Source organism: Eleutherodactylus coqui, chromosome 6 (genome assembly GCF_035609145.1).
Source record: "Eleutherodactylus coqui strain aEleCoq1 chromosome 6, aEleCoq1.hap1, whole genome shotgun sequence".
In the NCBI taxonomy this organism is placed as follows: Eukaryota; Metazoa; Chordata; class Amphibia; order Anura; family Eleutherodactylidae; genus Eleutherodactylus; species Eleutherodactylus coqui.
Window position 1 is genome coordinate 221,667,623 of NC_089842.1, and position 7,281 is coordinate 221,674,903.

Here is a 7,281-nt window from a genome sequence, read left to right on the forward strand (position 1 = left end):
GGGGGAGGAGGATTCTGGCTGCACACTGAAGTCACAGTGTGAGCCTGAGATCAGTGCCGCTGAGTGAATACCGGCAGGGGAGCAGCAGCCCCTGCCAGTATTCACTAACGTGGTGAGCGGCTGACGGTGACGCGTGCCAGCAGGGAGGGCTCTGCTGCCGCCTCTGACATGCGTGCCATAGGTTCGCCACCACTGTACTAGATGTTCTACACACATCCCTTGTACCATAAGAAAATAATATGGTAGGCTGAACTGGATGTACATTGTCTTCTTTCAGCCTGTTTCCACCCCCAACCCCCTTGTTGATCCACGGGAAGGCAAAAAAACGCAATGAAGCAGAAGCCAAATTAGCCGATTTGGAAGGGGGGGGGGGAATTCCTTCCTGACTCCCTAATGGCAGTCAAAATAATCCCTGGATCAACATTTAAAAGTTCCTACCTGACTCCAAGACCTGGATCAACAACCCCAATGGTTATTTAATGTTTATATCCTGTAATATCACAGCATTCTATAAAGGCATCTAGTCCCCTCTTAAACTCCTCTATGGATTTTGCCATCACCACGTCCTCAGGCAGAGAGTTCCACAGTCTTACTGCTCTTACAGTAAAGAACCGCCTTCTGTGTTGGTTTTGAAACCTTCATTCCTCTAGACGTAGCGGATGTCCTCTCGTTACCGTGGCAATCTTGGATATAAACAGATCATGGGAGAGATCCTTGTATCGTCCCCTCATGTATTTATACATAGTTATTTGATCGCCCCTTAGACTTTTTTCCAGGGTGAATAATCCCAATTTTGATGCCTCTCTGGGTATTCCAGTCCCTTCATTCCATGTATTAGTTTAGTTGCCCTTCTTTGAATCCCCTCCAGTACTGTAACATCTTTCCTGAGCACCGGTGACCAGAACTGTACGCAGTATTCCATGTGAGGCCTGACAAGTGCCTTATATAGTGGGGAGATAATGTTCTCGTCCTTCGCCCCTATACCTCTTTTAATGCACCCCAAGACTTTATTAGCTTTTGCAGCAGCTGACTGGCATTGGTTACTCCAGTTTAGTCTACAGTCCACTAGTACCCCCAGGTCTTTTTCCATATCACTTTTCCCTAGCAGTACCCCATTTAGTGTGTATTGGTGACATCCGTTTCTCCTGCCCATGTGCATAACCTTACATTTATCAACATTGAACTTCATTTTCCATTTATCTACCTAAGCCTCCAGCTTATCTAGGGCCATTTGTAGCTGCACATTGTCCTCTGTTGTATTTCATATCCTGTATAATTTTGTATCATCTGCAAATATTGATATTTTACTGTGCAGCCCCTCTATCAGGTCATGGATAAATACAGTTAGTCCCCGACTTGCGAACAGGTTCCGTTCCGGGAGCCCGTTCGCAAGTCCGTTTTGTTCGCAAGTCGAACAAATGGTTGTATGGAGGGGATCGCGGGTGGACCCCGCTCCATAGAACGTCGGGTGCCGGCTGTTTCTTACAGCGGGCACCCGGCGGCAGCAGTTCCGACGAGCCGTGGCGCTTGTCGGAACTGTTAACACTTTAAATACCGCTCTGACAGCGGTATTTAAAGTGTTAACAGTTCTGACGAGCGGCGCGGCTCGTCGGAACTGCTGCCGCCGGGTGCCCGCTGTAAGAAACAGCCAGCACCCGACGTTCAGGGGGCCCGTACAGCGTCCCATGATGAGATCGCGGGACGCTGTGTGGTTGCTAGGCAGCTGGGGACCTCCTGAAAGGCCCCAGGGCTGCCTATGCAGAGTGCCCATCAAGCGCACGGCTTGCTAGGCGCTCTGCATAGACAGCCCTAGGGCCTTTCAGAAGGCCCCCAGCTGCCTAGCAACCGCGATGTGACCGGACAGGCTTCTATCAGGCTTGATAGAAGCTTGTCCGGTCCCTGCACAGTATGATGTAATGCCATAGCATTACATCATACTGTGCAGGACAGATAGTTCGTATCTAGCGAAATTCGTAAGTCGAATGTTCGCAAGTCGGGGACTATCTGTATATTGAACAGAAAGGGGCCTAATACTGAACCCTGTGGCCCCCCACTAGCAACGGCGGCCCAATCAGAGTATGAACCATTTATTACCACCCTCTGCTTTCTGTCTCCGAGCCAGTTCTTTACCCAATGATGTTTGTCCCTTACATCATTAAATGGGGCTGAGATCATTATACAGGGGGATGCAGCGCTACAGCTCAATACTGGGGTCCTACAGTGAAATAACGGTAGCATACTTGAATAGGAAGGCGTGGTTGTGCTACACGATATATAGCACAGCGGTCCCTGGAGCCTCGGAACATGGATTTCTATTATATTTTGTGGCCCCTGTAAGAGAGTAAAACCCAACTGCAGAGTTGACGAGTAGCATGTGAGAAGCAGAAGTCCGCTCTCTGCATCTCTTTATGTCCTGTGGGACCGCTGCTATGACTGAAGTAAGGAAAGTGGACTGGAAGTGGCCTCCTTCTGCTACGATAGGGACAGATCATCCAGGGACTCATCCACCATCATCTTTAGCAGATTCAGGGACCAAAACGCATTGACAGTCTCTAGAATGACCACAGTTCCAATGACGGCTCCATGCATATATCAGTGCAGAAGACCACTTCCAGTGACACAACTTGCTGTTCCTTAGCATGGACCGGCTATAACAACAATCAGTTCCAGCGCCATTGTGTCTAAGAGAAACAGAAAGGTGAGACTCCAGCGGGCAAAAGAGCGTAAAACGTGTATTACTGAGCAGCGGAAAAACATCTCGTGGTCAGATGGATGCTGATCTCTGTTGCACCGTGTTGATGGGAGGTCAGAATATGGTGCAAGCATGACCCCTTCAGTACCTCCATCTAACCTGCGGCAACTACTCTACAAGAATCTTCCTGTCCACAGGGGCCGATATTCCTGCAGAATGATGTCATCATCTAGTGCAATCTATGCCATTATGAATTGCTGCAGTTTTGAATGTCAAAGGAGGTCCAACGCACTACTAAATGGGGGGAAGGGGGCTTTTAATAAAGAGGCCATTCAATGTACATACACATTTTTTACTGAATATGGCCCCCTGCACACGGGCGGAAATTCCACGGTGGGATTTCCCACAGAATTTCCGCTCGTGCCCGCCTGCATAGGATTGCATTGCAAAACGCAATCCTATGCAGACGGCCGCGATTTGTCCGCGTGAAAACACACGTGGAAAACAAATCGCGTCATGTTCTATTTCTGTGAGGGTCTCGCAGAGGCCTACACAGAAATGTCACTCCTGGCGCCCCGGCCCTGCTCTGAGAATGGGCAGCAGCCGGCACATCACAGAGAGGAGAAGACGCGGAAGAAGGTGAGCCGCACTGCTCACTGCAGAGACGCGGGTCGGATCCTCGCAGCGGGATCCGACCCGGCTGTCTGCAGGCGACCTATATTAGTTATTTGCAAAGTTATTACAACAAGTATTCAAAATACAAATATAAAATTACGTCATAGTAGTAAAAAGAGTTAAAGAAATTCTGTCATCATGCTGTCTGAACGCCTGTCAGAATGAACCCAGGACAGATGTGCACAGCGCCCCAAGGCTGTTTCATGCTGAAATGCTGTGGCTTTTCAGAATAAACACACTTTGAAATTCGATGTCAAGTCGGCAGACCGCCCCAACCTCTTCCTGTAAAGACTGACAGCTCTCTCCCCTTTTTGTATAGGGAGAGACCTGTCAGTCTATCCTGGTGGAGAGCTGCCCCAATGACTGCTCTTCATTCCCAGAATCCGACAGGTTCGCTATAATCCTCTTTTCACTCTAGAGCCGCGTTGCTTATTAGGGGTTCCTGCAGAGCGTGGGGCACTCACACCTACCTGCCAGCAGCAGTAATATAGCCATACCAGAGTATTACCATGGATCCTCTGGAATTCTAGTATCCGTCATTACCTGACATATGAGGGATAGTAATTCCTTCTAGGAGACCAAAGGCCGACCGGGTTACCTTGGATCTAACAGAGGAAATTATTCTGAGGGCCAACCTTCCTTCTACAAACTCCGGACAGTTGCCTGTCAGATGCTGCATTTGTTGTCCTCCAGGACTGGGACATATATAGAAATATATATACTATATGACAACGTTTACAACCCAACTGCTTAGGTCAGCGATTCCTAACTGGTGTGCCACGAGAACCCGTGAGGGATGAAACTGCTCCCAGGCTGGCTATAAAAAATGTTTTGCTTTTGATTTAACCGGCTCCCCACTACACTGACGGTGCTCCACTCCCGGCCGCACTGACGGCGCTCCACTCCCGGACGCACTGACGGCGCCCCTCTCCCGGCCGCACTGACGGCTCCCCACTCCCGGACGCACTGACGGCGCTCCACTCCCGGCTGCACTGACGGCGCTCCACTCCCGGCTGCACTGACGGCGCCCCACTCCCGGACGCACTGATGGCACCCTTGGAGTTCTAAGCACCACTTATTTGATCAGCACGGCGCTGCTAACGGCATTGTGCGCACCCAGATTTCACCTCCCCTCTTTGGTTCCACGGGAGTAGAGAAGAAGGGAGGAGGAGTCCTGGTGCACACGTGGCTGTCCTCTAAATATTGCAGTCACTATGTAATGGATATCAGCTCTACATTGATAGTGGTTACAGTGTTGTTACCACCTTCTCAGATTGTTGTCACAGGTTTTTTTCTTTATTTAATCACAGATTGACATGACAACTTTTTCCAGCCACAGCTTGTCTATGTATGCTCTTCACATCTTACTGCTACCCCATCCCCTCAGTGCCCCTCGACAGTAAAGGCCCACTTAAACACAAAGATAATCTTTCAAATGCCTGAAAGATTTTGCAATCTATTTGCATAAAGTGTTAATGGCTATAAACACTTTACCATCTTTATTTGCATGTAAAAGGGCCTCCAGGAGCTGTTTGTAGAGCACAGAGTGGGATTACTCACACGCCCGGCTGGGCACACAGCTACATTGTCCTGCTCGCGGTTGCCGGCAAATTACAATGTTTTCTACCACGTCCTGTGGAGATAACATCATGCGGTCTATTGAGAGCCACTTTATCTCTCACTAGCTAAACCATGGATTTTAAGTTCACCTTAAAATCATTGTTCCAACGAAAAGTGCACGATGCCCACATTTACATGTAACGATTATCGCTCACTTTCGGTTGTGTACATGGGCCTTCATATTGCCCCCACTTGGCGATAGTGACCCCAATTAGCATTCCCTTGTGGCAGTACAACTATCATTACTCAGGACGGCCTGACGCCGCACCCACATACTGTGATAGCGGAGATAGGGAAGGAATCATGTAGTGCAGATTATGCGGCGTCAGGCCATTCTGAGTAATGATAGCTGTACTTCTATCCAGCATTTCGGGAGCGGGAATCACGGCACATTACTGTAGACATTCGGCCTGGACAATTCCAGAACCCATGAAACAAAGAGGTTGCTTTCTGCATGTTATCTTATGTAACCTATTTCTCCAAAAGTAAATTATAGCGTGTCGTATGACCCCAAGTCACAGGCGCCATGATCACCCTTGTGTATGCTGCCATCAGTCTAGAACAGACCTGGGCAAAGCACGGCCCGCGGGCCACATCCGGCCCGCTGAATAGCTCGGACCGGCCCGCAAAGAGTGTCCTGGTGACTCACCAATGAGTCCGGTGTCAGCAACGGGAAGCAGCGAAACTTAGGCCTCATGTCCACGGGGAAAATCGGGCCCGCTACGGATTCTACATGTAGAATCTGCAGCGGGTCCCTCCTGCCCCGCGGACATGAGCGCTGAAAATACAAATAAATGACAATAAACTCACCTCCCATCCGCTCCGTTTCTTCTCTTCGCGGCGGCGTCATCTTCTCTCGTCGCGGCCGGATCTTCATTCTTCGGCTCGGCGGATGTGCACGATGACGTCGGTGACGTGCCCCGCGCATGCGCCGGGCCGAAGCAAAATGATCCGGCCGCGGCTGAGAGAGGATGGCGCGGCGCCGAAGAGAAGAACCGGAGCGGGTAAGTAAAATGTGATTTTTGTGTCCCGCGGATCCGGACGGCTTCCATAGGCTTCAATAGAAGCCCGCGGGAGCCGTCCCCGCGGGAGACCCGCATGAAAATGGAGCATGGTCCAGATTTTTTCATGCTCCGTTTTTTTTTAAATCACTTTTATTGACGATCCGCGGGTATTTATCTACCCGTGGGTGGTCAATGCATCCCTATGGGGTGCGGATCCGCGCGCGGGAGAAGAGTTAAAATCCGCTGCGGATTTTAATTCTTCTTTTCCCCGTGGACATGAGCCCTAAGTGATGCCACTGTAACTTCTGAGTGGAGATGGGAGTGCTCCTTACCGCTCCCCTCTCCATTGGCAGACACGGGGGCCGCGCCGTAAAACGGGGTGAAACACCGGGTGTTCACCGCGCCGTATTACAGCGCCATTCATTTTCAATGGCGGCCGTATTCTGGCCGCAAATCGGGCGGCTGGAATACGGCCCCATTAAGGCAATGTGCATGGAGCCTTCGTATGTTGGTCTGGCCCTCTAAAACCATTCCAATTTCTCATGTGGCCCCATGGGAAAATTAATTGCCCACCCCTGGTCTAGAAGATAGCCCCCCACAAACTGATCCAAAATAAATACTTCCCTCCATTTACTGGCCAATGCAAGATACTTGAGGTACTTAATATGACTACAAGAATCAACTCTGTCCTGAGCTTGACTGCAGATGGCTGATAGTGTATCACAAGCTGATTTATTGGATAGTGTGAATCAAGCCATAGAGTGGTAATGAAAAAGACAGACGTAAGATAAGACGTACTGTCTTAGGCTGCATTCCCACGAACGTATATCGGCTCGGTTTTCACGCCGAGCCGATATACGTTGTCCTCGTGTGCAGGGGGGGGAGGATGGAAGAGCCAGGAGCAGGAACTGAGCTCCCGCCCCTCTCTGCCTCCTCTCCGCCCCTCTGCACTATTTGCAATGAAAGGAGGCGGGACTAAGTTGTGAGAATTAGCCCCGTCCCACCTCTCCCCATTGCAAATAGTGCAGAGGGGCGGAGAGGGGGTGGGAGCTCAGTTCCTGCTCCTGTCTCTTCCATCCTCCTCCCCTGCACACGAGGACAACGTATATCGGCTCGGCGTGAAAACCGACTGTCATGTCACGTGGTGTGCATGAATCTATAGGTAGAAGTGATTGGGTTCCAGAGGGAAGTTCAGAGATCCATCTTCCCGGCTGAGGCGCATGAGGGCACCATCAGGCCTTGTGTCGCTGAAGGTGGAGGAGACGGAGAGACCGCCGGACTGTATGTGAA